Below are 16,812 nucleotides of genomic sequence, written 5' to 3' on the forward strand. Positions count from 1 at the left end.
ATATAAGAAAAAAGTGATAAAGTACATACCAACAAAATAAAACTCTGGTCTTCAAATAGTACTGTAAAAAGTTGGAAGGGCAAGGCACACTGGGAGAAAGTATCTACAATACAACAGATAAAGTCTAGTATCCAGAACACACAAAGAACTCTTAAAACTAAATAATAAGACAAACAACCTAGCAAAAATGGGAAAAAGAACTAAAAAGACAGTTCAGAAAAGAAGATATTTAAATGGCCAATAAGCACATAAGAAAAGAAAGTTCAACAATATTAGTCACCACAGAAATGCAAATTAAAACTGTAATAAGACATATGCTTACCAGAATGACTAAAGAAATACTGACAACACCAATTTTTGTCAAACACGGGGAACAAACAAAACTCTCATTCTTTGTTGGTGGGCACACAAAATAGTACAAGTACTCTGAAAAACTGTTTGGCAGTTTCTTATAAAGTTAATCATACATTTACTATACAAACCAGCAATTCCTAGGTATTTACCCAAAGGAAATGAAAACATGTGCACACAAAGACTTGTGCATAAATTTTCATAAAGCTTCATTTATAACAGCCCCATACTGGAAACAACCCAAATGTCCACCAAAAGATAAATGAATTCCCTCAACTTTATGGTCAACTAATCTTTGACAAAGCAGGAAAGAATATCCAATGGAAAAAAGAGTCTCTTCAACAAATGCTTTTGGGAAAATAGGACAGCCACATGCAGAGGAATGAAACTGGACCATTTTCTTTCTTTTTTCTTTTTAAAGATTTTATTTATTTATTTATTTATTTGATTGAGAGAGACAGCGAGAGAGGAAACACAAGCACAGGGAGCTGGAGAGGGAGAAGCAGGCTTCCTGCCAAGCAGGGAGCCTGATGCGGGGCTCAATCCTAGGACCCTGGTTTCATGACCCGAGCCGGAGGCAGACACTTAATGACTGAGCCACCCAGGTGCCCCTGGACCATTTTCTTACACCATACACAAAAATAAACTCAAAATGGATGAAAGACCTCAGTGTGAGACAGGAATCCATCAAAATCCTAGAGGAGCACGTATTGCATGGAGCACTAGGTGTGGTGCATAAACAATGAATTCTGTTACACTGAAGAGAAATTAAAAAAAAAAAGTAAAAAAAAAAAATCCTAGAGGAGAAGACACATAGCAACCTCTATGAGCTCGGCCACAGCAACTTCTTGCTAGACATGTCAAAGACAAAAATAAACTACTGGGACTTCATCAAGATAAAATGGTTTTGCACAGCAAGGAAAAGAGTTGACAAAACCAAAAGACAATGGAGAGAACGGGAGAAGATATTTGCAAATGTCTTATCAGATAAATGGCTGGTATCCAAAATCTATGAACTTATTGAACTCTGGGGTGCCTGGGTGGCTCAGTTGGTTAAGTGTCTGCCTTTGGCTGAGGTCATGATCTCAGGGTCCTGGGATCAAGTCCCCATCAGGCTCCCTGCTCAGCAAAGAGCCTGCTTCTCCCTCTCCTCTGCTGCTCCCCCTACTTGCTCTGTCAAATAAATAAATAAAATCTTTTAAAAACAAAAGAACTTATCAAACTCAACACCCAAAGAACAAATAATCAAATCAAGAAATGCGCAGAAGACATGAAGAGACATTTCTGCAAAGACATACAAATGGCCAACAGACACATGAAAAAAATGCTCAACATCACTCGGCATCAGGGAAATACAAATCAAAACCACAATGAGAGATACCACCTCACACCCATGAGAATGCTAAAATTAACAAATAAGGAAATGAATTTTGGTGAGGATGTGGAGAAAGGGAAACCCTCTTACACTGCTGGTGGGAATGCAAACTGGTACAGACACTCTGGAAAACAGCAGGAGGTTCCTCAAAAAGTTGAAAATAGAGTTACCCTACAACCCAGCAATTGCACTACTGAGTATTTACCCCAAAGATACAAATGTAGTGATCTGAAGGGGCATGGGCACCCCAATATTTATAGCAGCAATATCCATAATAGCCAAACTATGGAAAGAGTCCCTCAACAGATGAATGGGTAAAGAAGATATGGTATACATATACAATGGAATACTACCCTGCCATTAAAAAATGATATCTTGCCATTTGCAATGATGTGGATGGAACTAGAGGGTATTATGTGAAGCGAAATAAGTCAATTAGAGAAAGAATTATATGATCTCACTCATATGTGGAATTAAAATAAAAATGGGGGGGGGGGAACCTGGGTGGCTCAGTCATTTAAGTGGCTGCCTTTGGCTCAGGTCATGATCCCAAGATTCTGGGATCAAGCTCTGCACTGGGCTCCCTGTTTGGCGGGAAGCCTGCTTCTCCCTCTCCCACTTCCCTTGCTTGTGTTTCCTCTCTGGCTGTCTCTCTCTGCCAAATAAATAAATAAAATCTTAAAAAACAATAAAAAAATAAAAACAAAGCATAGGGGAAGGGAGGGGAAAATAAAACAAGATGAAACCAGAGAGGGAGACAAACGTAAAGGACTCTTAATCATAGGAAACAAGCTGAGGGTTGGTGGAGGGGAGGAGAGTAGGGTAATGGGGTAACTGGGTGAGGGACATTACGGCAGGCACATGATGTAATGAGCATTGGGTATTACATAAGACTGATGAGTCACTGACCTCTACCTCTGATAATACATTATATGTGAATTAATTGAATTAAAAATAAATAATAAATAAAAATAAATAAGTCTTTAAGAAATATAAAATAAAAAGAGATAAATGAATTAAAAATTATATATCTATGCAATGGAATAATATTCAGTAATAAAAAGGAACCTACTGGATGAATCTCAAAAGCATTATGTTGAGTGAGAGAAATCAGATACAAGACAGTGAATACTGTATGATACCATTTACATAAACCTAAATAAAGTGTTATATAAAAGCCATTTATATGAAATTCTAGAAAAGGAAATTCTAATCTGTGACTACAGAAAGTACATCAATGGTTGTTTATGACCTGAGACCAGGGAGGGAGACTGCAAAGAGAAATAAGGGGATTTTTTTTGTGTGTGTGATAGAAGTATTTTTTATTTTTATTACAAAAGAGGTTATGAGGTTTTATAAATTTGTCAAAATGTATTGAATTGTACATTTAAAATGGGTGCATTCTTTTATATATAAAGAATACTTAATAAAGTTGAGAACAATAACAAAAAGAGCTTATTCATGCATTGGCTTAATTACTCAATTGTCCTGTTACCTAATCACTTAAATTAAAATCACACCCCAACTAAACTATAAAGGGTGAAGAGTCAGGCACCTGGAAACACAGAAGGGGGCACAGCAATGATCTACTTCAAAGAACAAAAGAACCTAGAACACAGTGATCGATCACTGTCACCGTAACTGACCACACCTCTTAGGGCAGATTATGACCCTATCTGCTCTCAGAGTTTACTTCTGATTTGGTCTTCAAATTCTGACAGGTATGTTATTCCTATGTCCTAATCCCTTCCTTCAACCCAAGGCACTGGTTTAACCTTCTGACCTGTCTTGTGAGACCTAAATTCTGGCAGACTCACTACTTGTCTCAGTCCTCTGCTTTGTGTCAACTCCAGTGCTGCTACTCTTGCAAAACAACTGGATTACTGGCTGCCAGCTATTCTTCCTGGTTACAACACCCTGGCTTCTTTCTTTATAATCACCCTAGGCTCTCCAGGTCCCAGCTGTCATGACGACCACCACCACAGCACTTACCATTTCAGCATCAAACTGTGATAAATGCTGGGCTTTACAGACCATCTAATGCTCACATTGGCTTGGCAAGGTGGCTGTTTTTATTCATATTTATAGTCAGGATGTGGAGGCTCAGATATCAAAACTTATAAAACTAGTATGTATAGAAGGAATTTTTGACTGAAATCTAACTATATGATCGTTTACTTGGACAAATTAAGCACCTTCTAGCAGGGATAACTATCTCAGTAGCCACTTTACTCTAACAGTACTGGCAACTCTCCATATGTCAATCAACAAGTCTGTCCCATATTTTTAACATCCTCCTTGGTGTCCAACATGGTTACATACCATTTGGGTGAACACAAATTATTGCTGAATAAATGAGTACCCATAGTTATTTTTAGGTAGAAGAAAACAAGCTAGGGGAAAAAAAAAGTCAAAATGACATAAATTTCCTGTTCTCAACACAACCTAAATTCTGCAAACATGTAACAAACATTTTTTCCCCTTTCCTAAAAAAGTAATTAAACCCACCAGAGCAAAATAGAATTTGGACAAGATTACACAGTAATTGTAAGAAGTAACAATATCAGTTTTGCTTTTTATAGCTCCAATTACTATCCATAATGGTCAAATTACTAAGGATTAATTGGTGTCTCACTATAGTAACCTGCATTTGCTTTTAGACAATGCCAACAGGCATTGCATTTTATGCAAAATGAGTTCTATTTGTATCATTCCTCAAAGGACTGACTGGTAATTTTTTTTTTTTTTAAACTCACACCAAACTTGTTTATTTCAAAGGCATTCAAACCTTCAGATACTCTGCTCAGCCAGACCTGAGTGAGATAATACAAGAATTGGGTTATTCTCTCACACACCTGAAGTTGAGAAAAGGGAAATTAGTAACTGCCATCACAAAGGAAAGCAAGGCTAGAAACAGAGAACCCTATGTTTAGACTTGCAAGATGGTATGCAGATATTGTAGAGTTAATGCATTAGACAAAGACACTAACTTGTCATGCAAATAACGCACAGCCTAACTAGAAGAAGAGCAAACTATTACCACTCAAGCTAGTAAAAATGAAGTTCAAATAGTGAATTAAAAAATCACATATATTTACAGAAGCCCCCCACGCCTTTACTTGCTAGATGGGGTAATGCCCAATTCATGAATCATTTAGTAAAGACAATTAGGTCTTTTTAAAAAAGAGCACAGATATTTACATTCACTTTTTTCTGAGATAATCTTAAGGTAAGTTAAAAGGAAGAAAGAGGAAGGAGACCCTCTGGAGGACAGAAAACAGTGGCTGAGTAATGACTGATGTATCAAAGCATGGAGGCAATTACGCAGAATACAGAGTAAACATGCTGCAGCAGAAAGGAGGTGACGTGCACACAGAACCACAGTGAGGCTGGAGATCGAGGAAATGGAGATTCATTGATAGATTTTGCATATGGAACTGTCAGCCCTCTCCAAGTTCCCCCAGAATGGCTGGAGGCCAGATGTCCCCACCAAACAGGGAAAAAGAGAGTTGTTCTCTAGGGCAGTGGTCCTCAGCATCATCACTACCTGATAGGTTTGTCATGACACAGTGTGCAGGGCCACACTCCTATTGTTTCTGATTCAGTCGTTGTTGTAGGTGCTGTGGGGAAAGGGAATGGGAGGTGATTACCCATGTGTAAGGGAATTCTTTCTGGAGACCTGAAAATATAAAATTATATAGTGGTTATAGTTGTGAAACAGGACCCAGCTGTGCCTTAAACTGTCACCATTTTGACTTCAGACTGTATTTTCTAACTGATGAAGCTTATCTTTTCACTTGGGCAAAATACCAGTGGACAAAGCATCCTGTAATGAGAACCGAAACTACCCCCTTGAGCACCGACTGCCCTGATATCAGCAAGCCCTCACATGACTGACGCCCAAGACAATGACTGACCTGACCTTTACTGCCCACCTGCACACACTCATGAACCTCTGTCTGCATCTTCCTTATTATAGACCTGAAAGTATTTTCAGCACTTTGGAGACCATTTTGGGACAGTGGTCCACCATCTTCCAGGGGCTGGCCTCCCTGAAATAAATTCCTTTCTTGTTTCGCCACCACCTGCCTTTCTGCCTTTGGGTTTTACCAGCAGCAAGTGGCCAAACTTGGTCTGTTTGGGACCCCCAGACCTAGGGGCTCTTGCACCCCTGAGCCCTTATTACAGCTGCACAATTTTGTGAATATAGCAAAAACTACTGAATTGTACATTTTGAAGGGTGAATTTTATGTTAAGTGAGTTATATCTCAGTAAAGTTGTTCTTTAAAAAATAATTTACTCCTCTGCATCCAGGGCTCTCACCAAAACCCAACAAAGATCTGAGAAAATTTCAAAGCATGTCTCCCCTTTGTCTTTCCTATGTTAAACCTATTCAATTTCTTAACCATTTCTTTAGACCATGGTATCCCTTTTGTTCTGGCTGCTGCCCTAAAGTCAGATAGGATACAAAATCACAACCTTTTCATATAAAGTTTAATAAAAGACTCCAAGTATTTGGAAGTAGATAAAGGAACAGGACATAAAAGCTAGACAGTTTGCCAGCTTTTCATGATTTGGCTAAATATAATTTATTCAAGGATAATATATCAAACATGACATAAAAGTACCAAAAGACGTTCCATAACCAAATACAGATAACATGTACTGGGGTAAAGAAAAGACTGTACATCATAAAATACCATACAGTATGGAGGAAAAGTTGTATTAACTACATTTCTATTGTCCCAAGAACAGAAAAGCTACAGAATCCAAACTAAATATAACAGCCAGTGGTCATCAAATATAAATGACATTTTAAAATGCACTCTCATGTAATCACTCTACTGATAAGGTTAATTCTAAATTCAATTCAGCCTACACAAGGTTGAAATTCCCTTGCCATGTACTGTTCTTGCCTCAGGACAGCTTTTGTGTAACAACTACCACATTGTGAATTTCTTATTTAATGCCTATCTTGTTCACTAGATAGTATAGGGTCATGATAGTATTGGGATCATATCTATCTTGTTCATCTTTGTATTCCAGCACCTAATCTAGTGTTTGGCACACAGCTGACTCTCAACAAATGTTCAATCAAATTGAGATTGATTTTTGAGCTCTGAATCAGGCAAATGGTAGTAAAAGAAACTATGAAGACAAAGAGAAACAAGATACAGTTCGAGGATTTTGTGGTCTAATGGGAAGATAAGCATATAAACAGACAATTTCAATTTCAATTTTTTTAATAAACAGAATTGATAGAAATCCTTTCGGATAAGTATTTAAGTCTTTATTTTGTATTAATAAAGTTATAAAATTAAATAGTCCCTAAATCTAAAAGCTCAAAGTCTAAGCTATGGAGAAAAAAACAAACCCAGTGATTCCAGTGTTATAAAACAGAAAGAATAAAGCAACATGGGCATACAGAAGAAGGGCATTTAAATAAGCAAGATGTGGGGGTGGGATTGGGGATTCTGGGTGAGATCATTTTTAAGCTGAGTTTATTTTTCATTTTCTTAAATATTTTATTTACTCATCAGAGAGAGAGAAAGCAAGCATGCATACAAGTGGGGGGAGCAGCAGACAGAGGGAGAAACAGGCTCCCAGCTGAGCAAGGAGCCCAACGTGGGACTCGATCCCAGGACCCTGAGATCATGACCTGAGTCAAAGACAGACACTTAACCGACGGAGTCACTCATGAATCCCTTAAGCTGAGTATAGATGGATTGGCAGGGATTAGCTAGACAAACACATGGGGAAAGGACATTCCCCATTCACAGAGAAACACGTGTATGTTATCAGAAATTTATATAAACAGTTTAGGATAGCTGAAGCAAAGGAAAGTAGATGCAAATGAGTGAAAAGATGGCAGTGCCATTTCCTGACACAAGGAATTCAGAAGCAAACAACAGATTGAGGGAATGATGATGAATTTGATTTGAGCATGCTGAGGTGTTTATACAACAGCCACTGGAGAAGACAACGGGCACTTCACAGGTGGAGCTGAGCAAGGATTCCACACTGGAGACAGGAATTTCACAACATCATTCTTTGACCATTAACTCTATTTTGTACAGGTTTTAACTCTCTTACCTCCACACCCACAATTCTTCATGAAGACCTCCAATTCTTTCAGTCCACCACTTTTCCATCATCACCTACCATCCCTATTTTCTCACTCCTCCTCGATCTATCATGACCTTCTGTACCTATTTCCAGCAATCACACCTGCCAACACCTAACCCCTGGTTAATCGAAATATTCGCATTCTCTGTATTCTATGCAAACAAACTAAATATTCCTACGAAACCCTCTCCACTTGTGCTTAATTTGCCTGAAATGCTCATTCCCTAGCTATATTGTACACGTGAGGAAACGGGTAAGATGATAATGAAATTCTTGAGTCTTTTATACCAAGAGTCTGCTAATTCATATTTCAATCAAAATAGTTCATTTTTAACATACGTAATACACTAAAAGAAGAAATTTCTTTGTTTTAAGGCCTCACTATAAGAGACTAGCATAAAGAACCATCATTATTCATATATACTCAGGAAATAAAGATCTCAAAGTTTCATGGTGATATCTTTTCCACAAAATAGAGTAAAAAAAAGTGATTATAATATTTAACTTTGTTGTGGGCTCAATTCTATAGTAGAAATTACACAGAAAAGATTAGAAGAATGAGAATTTGTGCTTCACAAATTCAGTTTAACAATACTTACTAAATATCTACTATTTTTAGTAGACACTGATATTTAGGATGTTTATAACCTATGAGATAGACATGAGAAGAACTGCGAACTGGCTAAATATTAAAAATAGGAGGAACTTTTTCTTTAGGACATGAGATAGGTGAGTACTATAAGAGAGGAGAAAAAGAGAGAAACAATTTCTATTGAGAAAAACAGGGAAGGAGTCAAGGAGAAAGCCCTCTTTCAGTTGAGCCCTGGAGGAATGAGATATGGAAAAGCAGTCTAATGCTACAGGGAGGGGCATTAGAAACACAGAGGTGTGTATTGAAAATGCATAGCACAGATAAAATAGCCATAGCCAAAAAGATCTTGAAAATCAAATGAGTATAAATTAATGAAGTTCAGATAAGCATCAAGTGGATGAAGAATGAGAAAGTTATATGGGTTGGGAAGACAGTTTCACACTCAGTTATAAAGAATACTTCAGTCTAACTCAGGTTCACATGTTGACATTGTTACCACAGCCACTTAACAAGGATGAGTACATCCTGAGTATGAATGTTTCATGGCTTCTGAGTTCAGCATCTGCACTGACGAGATGACCTGGGGGAATGAGTTTAAGATTGCTCATACCAAACACAAAGCAAACAATTAATCAAACTGGAATAAAATGAACTGGAAGCCGGAGCTGATTATCTGCTCCCCCCCCACCCCCAACCACAGGAATAGCTGACTTTTTGAATAACTACTTTTTGAATCTGAATAAAAGACAAGTTTAAAGAAGAAAATAAAAATTAGTAGAGACAGCCATTGCTTATTAGTTGAACACTGGTGTATATTTTTCCTGACTCTTTCCTACAAACACATATACATGCCTACACACACCCACAATGTAACACCTTGAGACACATTCTACTTCCTTTTTCATAACCACTGTTTTTCTTGTAACATGTTATAAAGCTCTGTCATCAATTTTAATGGCTGTACAGTAATCCACTGTTTGGACGATTTCATAATTTCACCCTCAGTTTATTGCTAGGGTCCACTGTACCCAGTTTTAATATTTAAGTTTCTTTGTTGAACAGTTTTTATCATTGTTTTTTGAAACACAGAGAATTAAAGTAAATTAATTCCAGTATGATTAACAGTTATATCAGTTTCAGATCTACAATATGTTGATTCAACACTTCCATACATTGCTCATCACAAGTGCACTCCTTAATCCCCATCCCTATTTAACCCATCCCTTCACTCGTCCACCCTTGGTAACCATCAGTTTGTTCTCTGTAGTTAAGTCTGTTGTTGAGCAGTTTTAACTACTTCTTAAAATTAGTATCTCATGATTTATACTTTCTTAAAGGTTGTATTAATTTCCTAAGGTGGCCATAACAAATTACCACAAACTGGGTGGCTTTTAGCACAGAACTGAATTCTCTCACAGGCAGAAAGGCCAAAGGTGTGAAATCAAGGTGCTGGCAGCACCATGCTCTTTCTAAGGTTCTAGGGAAGAACTCTGCCTAGTTTCCGGTGGCTCTCAGCAATCCTTAGCATTCATTCCTCAGCATCATTCCTATCTCTCCCTCCTTCTTCACATGGTCTTCCTTCTCTCTGTTCCTATCTCCTCCACATCTCCGAATCCAAATGTCCTTCTTCTTTCTTTTATAAATATGTCTTTGAATTTAGGCCCACCCTAATAGAGTATCTTAATTGGAATTATATCTGCAAAGGCCTTCTTAAAAAAAAAAAAGATTGTATTCACAGGAATTATCTTTTGGGGGGACATAATTCAAGCTACTATCGACGTTATTTAAAAGCTACTACTGAGAGAAATTCATAGCATTTTATTTATTTTTTAAGATTTTATTTATTTATTTGACAGACAGAGATCACAAGTAGGCAGAGAGGCAGGTAGAGAGAGAGAGGAAGAAGCAGGCTCCCCGCTGAGCAGAGAGTCCAACTCGGGGCTCAATCCCAGGACCCTGGGATCATGACCTGAGCTGAAGGCAGAGGCTTTAACCCACTGAGCCACCCAGGTGCCCCTGTAGCATTTTATTTGAATAGAATAAAACTCACTGAATCCTTTCATGAATCTAAGATATATCTGGGATTTAGTGATCTTATTTTTATTATATACTTAAACATTTTTCTGTTTCATCCCAGAAGTTATTTCATTACTCACCAATTCCTCCTAAGTAAAAAAGAGTAAAACATTGAAAATAGAAAATGATGGGTGCCTAGGATGCATAGTGGGTAAGAAGAAGATGCAGAGTGAGAGAAATCATCATCACTATTTCATCTTACATTCTCTTACTGCAGTACACAAAGTATTGTGTCATCTTTCACACAGGTCTAAGAAAAGCCTGGAGACATGAATGTTGTGGTCTTTTTGTAGTTTTCAGAGAACACAGTTGAGAATTGAGATCTTTTATTTTTCACTCACAATGACAAAGAGAAGAAAAATGATAAAGATGCTTCATAAATATTAGACAAGCCAGGAAATGAATGCAAAGAGACAGATTGTAACAATCTAGTCTCCAATAATAATGGTAAAATTGGTGTAAGTGAACTCTCAGACTATGAGCCTACAGATAACGATATCTTAAATGGATTTTCTCAAACCCAAGAACTGATAAGTGAAGAATACATTTCTAAGGGCCAAAAGGAAATATGATATTTCTATCCAATTAGTTACTCCACAGTTAGGACTTCATCATGCAATAATATGCAACAGGAAATGGGATTATACCATTATTTTGGAAGGATGCACGACAATATTCTTTCATCATCTCCATTTGTGTACCAAAAATTTACTTGATACGGTTAATCGATGAACAAAGGCTGAAGGCAAGTATGTATACAAAAGCGTCTGGAAGAAAATACATCATGTAGAAATGAAAAAATAAAGTTATTTGATCATTGGTGTTTACAAATTTAAAAATAAAAATGTTTTGCAATTATGAATTAAAAAGGATGACCACCCTCTCTTCAAAATTATGAACTGTCAAGTTCACGAAAGTATTATTTTTTGATGATGTGAGTGCAAGAACCAGAAGTAATAATAAGCTTGAAACTACTAAAGAAGTATTCGAAATCCAGTATTAAGTATAGATATAGTCCTGGTTCATGCAATGGCAATTGATAAACAGTTAGCTACATTCAAAGGGCTGTGTCTTTATGGAGTACTTTCAAAACCCAGAAAAGTGAGGATAAAAATTGGGCTTTACCACCATCATCAAGAAAATGAAAAAATGAACTACAGAATGCGAAAAACAAACTGTAAACCTTGTATCTGATAAGGGACTTGTATCCAGAGTACATAAAAAAACTCTTACAACTAAACGATAAATGACAACTAAACAAAAAACGAAACAAATATTTAACCAGACATAGCTTCAAAGAAGATATCCAAATGGCCAACAGGTACACCAAAAGATGTTCATCAGTAGTCATTAGGGAAATGCAAATCAAAACCATAATGAGATGCTACTTTACACTCACTAAAATGACACAATGAAAAAGACATATAAGTGTTGACAAAAATGTGGAGAAATTGGAATTTTTAAAAATTATTTTTATTAACATATAATATATTATTTGCCCCCGGGGTACAGGTCTGTGAATCATCAGGCTTATACATTTCATAGCATTCACCATAGCACATACTCTCCCAATGTCCATCACCCAGCGCCCCCATCCCTCCTGACCACCCCCAGCAACCCTAAGTTTGTTTCATGAGATTAAGAGTCTCTTATGGTTTGTCTCCCTCCCAATCCCATCTTGCTTCATTTTTTCTTTCCCTACCCCGCCCAACCCTCCGCCCTGCCTCTCAAATTCTCATATCAGAGAGATCATATGATAATTGTCTGAGAAATTGGAACTTTTATACATTGTTGGTGGGATTGCTGTAAAACAGCATAGGCACTGTAGAAAATAGTCTGCAAATCCTCACAGAGTTAAAATTACCATGAGACCCAAAGGTTCCATCCCTAAATACCTACCCAAGAGAAATGCAAACATGTTTTTTTTTTAATATTTTATTTATTTGACAGAGAGAAATCACAACTAGGCAGAGAGGCAGGCAGAGAGAGAGGAGGAAGCAGGCTTCCCGTGGAGCAGAGAGCCCGACGTGGGGCTCGATCCCAGGACCCTGGAATCATGACCTGAGCCGAAGGCAGAGGCTTTAACCCACTGAGCCACCCAGGCGCCCCAGAAATGCAAACATGTTTACACAAGTACTTGTACTCAAATATTCATAGTAACATTAGTAATAATAGCCAAAAACCAAACAACTTATATGTCCATTATTACCTGCTGAATGGATAAACAAATGTGTTACACTCACACATATAATGTTATTTGGTAATAAAATCAAATGAAATACACATGCTACAACATGGACAGATACTGAAAATATTATGCAAAGTAGAACAAAAAATGATACACTACATATTCCATTTATATGAAATACCCAGAATGGGCAAATTCATAGAGACATAAAATAGGTAAGTGTTGCCTAGAATGGGAGGGAGGAAGGGGAGTGACTGCTAATGAGAAAAAGTTTCTTTTTGGGTGATAAAATTATTCTTTTTTTTTTTAATATTTTATTTATTTTTTGAGAGAGAAAGAAAGAACAAGCAGGGGGAGAGACAGAGGGAGCAGCTGAGTGGGGAGCTAGGGCTCCATCCCAGGACCCTGGGATCATGACCTGAGCTGAAGGCAGATGCTTACCAACTGAGCCACCCAGGCACCCCTGATAAAAATATTCTTAATTAGATTATGGTGATATTTGAACTGTGAATATATACTAAAACCCACTGAACTGTATACTTTAAAATAGGTAAATTTTATGGTAAATAAATAAAAAATCTCTCAATAAAGCAGTTTTTAAAAATTTGGGCTTACTACGTTTACATTCTCATTAAAATTCTAATAAAGTTTATTTTCACTAACCCCTTATTTTTACTTCCGCAAATTTTTCATAAGATGGAATAAAAATATTTATTATAAATAAGGTCCATTACCCCTGGATGGTAAATGGTGATGTCTATTTTCTTGGTATATTGAAGGTTAATCAATCTTCCTAAATGGACATTTAGATTGTTAGTAGTACTTTTTCCCTAGTATAAACAAAGTTGCTTTCAACATTTCTGTTTATACACCTTTACAGAGTTCTAAGATCACTCCCTTAAGAAAAATTCCTAGAAATGAAATTCTTGGTAAAAGGTATTTCTTTAAAAAAGCTGTTCCAATTGATATTTCCAATAGCAATGTTTAAGAGAAAAGCATGTTTTATCCTGAAATATCCTTGCCTTCATAGTTTACTAAAAAAATACATAATAAGGAAAAAACACCTGTTACCAAAACACCAAAAGCAAAAAGCAAAACAAAACACAACGAACAAAAAGAGAAAAGCAATAATCATCAAAACCTTTTTCAAATACATTAGGCTATATTACCTGTTCCAATTCTGGCTCTAATCGACAAGAAATGGAAAATTTTATTATATGACATTTAGTGTATTTCTAATTCTCTCAGAATAAACATGTCACTTACAAATTATATTTATAGGAAGATTGTAATAAAAATACTTAGCTTTCTTTTAAAAAAATGTATAGCTCTATCTGCCCAGAGGGCTTAGGAGCAATAATCCACCGCCAGTAGGAAGGCACCCAATGACTGAATGTTGGTTTCTAAATAACACTTTCCAATATAAGGAACCAAGTCTCTTTGGAGAAATGGCTGCTTCAAGGGCCAGGATAGGGAAGATAAAAAATAAGGCTAGGATAACTGCCAAAACTTGGAAGGAATGAAGGTGTCCCTCAGAAGGTGAATGGATAAACTGTGGTACATGCAAATAATGGAATATTGTTCAGAAATGAGCTATCAAGCCATGAAAAGATGTGGCGGAACCTTAAATGCATATTACTAAGTGAAAGAAGCCTATCTGAAAAGGCTACGTACTATATGATTCTAACTATATGACCTTCTGAAAAAGGCTAAACTCTGGAGAGAGGAAACATATCGGTGTTTGCTAGGGGTTTTGAGGGAGGGAGTGATGAAGAGGAGGAGCACAGAGGATTTTTAGGGCAGTGAAACTATTCTGTGTGATTCTGTGTGATTTGGACTATTCGTCCAAAACTACAGGACATACATCACCAAAAGTGAACCCTAATATAAACTACAGACTTTGAGTATTAACACGTGTCAGTATAGGTTCACTGATCATGAAAAATAAGTACATAAAACCAGTAAATAAATATGGGCTATTTCACACTACCAGAGAATAAGGAAGTACTCAAAAAACAAAAGGATAAGGGCATGTCAAAAGGATACTACAAGAGTCAATTGAATGAGTTCCCAATAGCTAAAACTAAAACAGCTGGAGCAACAAAATACATAACATAGAATCAGAGTATAACCCAACATATAGAATAAATATGAGTCCATCCTGATATAAATGATTACAAAAATAAATAAAGGCGAAGAGACAACAAATCTTCCAAATAGAAGAATTCCCAATACTCTCCCCTCCAGGACATGATGCTTAATTCCATCTTGTGCTTCCTAACCCCTCATTCCCCACCTCCAATGAGGGTGGGGTAGACCTAGTGACTTACTTCCAAAGGACAAAGAAAGGGAAAAACAGTACATTTTCAGTGTAGAAAATCACCAAACACTATCTAATTCAAGTAATAAAGGTTAATGTCACTATATGGATATCCCATACCCCTGAAGATGGTAAGAGCACTTTACTTCTCGGTATTCTTTTCAAAAACCCATCTGACTCCACACAACACACAAATCCAGACTGGGATACAGTCTCCAAGTCATGAAAAACAAGGAAAGACTGAGAAATTGTTACAGATTAGAAGAGACTGGGGAAACAAGACAACCAAAAGTAATGTGGGACACTGAATGGGATTCTGGAAGAAAGCAAGCCCTGGTGAAAAACGTGAAATCCAAATAAAGTCTGGAATGTAGTTAACAGTAATAAACTAACAATGGGTTCTTAGTTTTGACAAAATGTACCATGGCAATGTATGATATTTACAGTGGGGGAAACTGGGCAAGAGGTGTACATTAAAAGTCTGCACTGTCTTTGCAACTTTTATATATTTAAAAATTACTCAAAAATAGAAAGTTTATTAAAAACAACAATAACTACCAAATTAAACTTTAAAATGGAGCCATAAAACCACAAAACCAACACAGATATCCTTTTGGAAAATGTTAAACTTCTAAATTTAACTACATTTACTCTATTTTGAAAGTCTGTTAAATACAATTAAAGAAAAGGCTGAGGGAAAACTAACAATTTCTTACTGGAGATCAAATCAGGCATTAATTGGAAACATGAGGTACTGCATACTAATATCCTGGAACTATGCATATTCAACTAGACACATTTGACTGACATGATTAGAAATACTTCAAAACACATTAAAAAAAATACAGAACCTCATATCCTGCCAATTTAATCTTCTGTCAAGTTTCACTGTATACGGTGTTCTGTGGTTCACTGCACTTTACCAGGAAAGAAGGAACATATTTAATCCACTAGTGGTATTATAATGGCAAACCCTTGGTAAACTTACACCTTTCACATATTACGACACTTCTGAAGGGAAGGTACTTTGCTTCTAACATTATACATTGCCAGCGGGGTGCCTGGGTTGCTCAGTTGGTTAAGCATCTGCCTTCGGCTCAGGTCGCGATCCCAGGGTCCTGGGAGAGAGCCCCACATTGAGCTCCCTGCTCAGTGGGGAGCCTGTTTTTCCCTCTCCGTCTACTGCTCTCCCTGCTTGTGCCCTCTCTCTATCTCTCTATCAAATAAATAAATAAAATTAAAAAAAAAACTTTATACATTAAAAAATGAATACCAAAAATTTTAGAAAGATTATCTAAACCTGGATAGAAGGCCAGAAGGTAGATAGCGTGCCCTTTCTTTCTTTCTTTGACAGACAGAGGTCACAAGTAGGCAGAGAGGCAGGCGGAGAGAGAGGAGGGGAAGCAGGCTCCCCGCTGAGCAGAGAGTCAGATGCGGGGCTTGATCCCAGGACCTTGAGATCATGACCTGAGCCGAAGGCAGAGCCTTTAACGCACTGAACCACCAGGTGCCCCTAGTGTGCCCTTTCAATGGAATACTGGGGACACAGATTTGTTCAAAGGTTAATTACTTATGAGAATGTACTTTGCTCCATTATTCTATTGACTACTGAATTAAATATCCCAGATTAAGTAAAGTTACATGTTAACTTGTAGATTTCTGTCTAGTAGAGTTACAAATAATTTTTGTCAGGTAGAAGAGAAAATTCCAAAGGTTAAGATTTATTGGTCTGTACGACATTAACCAGTTTGTAACTAACCTCACAATCTAATTCTAAAATTCCT

The 16,812-nt window shown here is 37.0% G+C and overlaps 1 protein-coding gene across 5 annotated transcripts in view; it reads right to left on the reverse strand.

Moving 5' to 3' along the window:
- The window catches only part of NARS2 (asparaginyl-tRNA synthetase 2, mitochondrial), a 141,014-nt gene that overhangs the window by 54,422 nt on the left and 69,780 nt on the right, over positions 1 to 16,812 (reverse strand). The gene's annotated exons all lie outside the window — the stretch shown is intronic.

The sequence above is a fragment of the Meles meles genome, chromosome 8 (genome assembly GCF_922984935.1).
Source record: "Meles meles chromosome 8, mMelMel3.1 paternal haplotype, whole genome shotgun sequence".
Classification (NCBI taxonomy): domain Eukaryota; kingdom Metazoa; phylum Chordata; class Mammalia; order Carnivora; family Mustelidae; genus Meles; species Meles meles.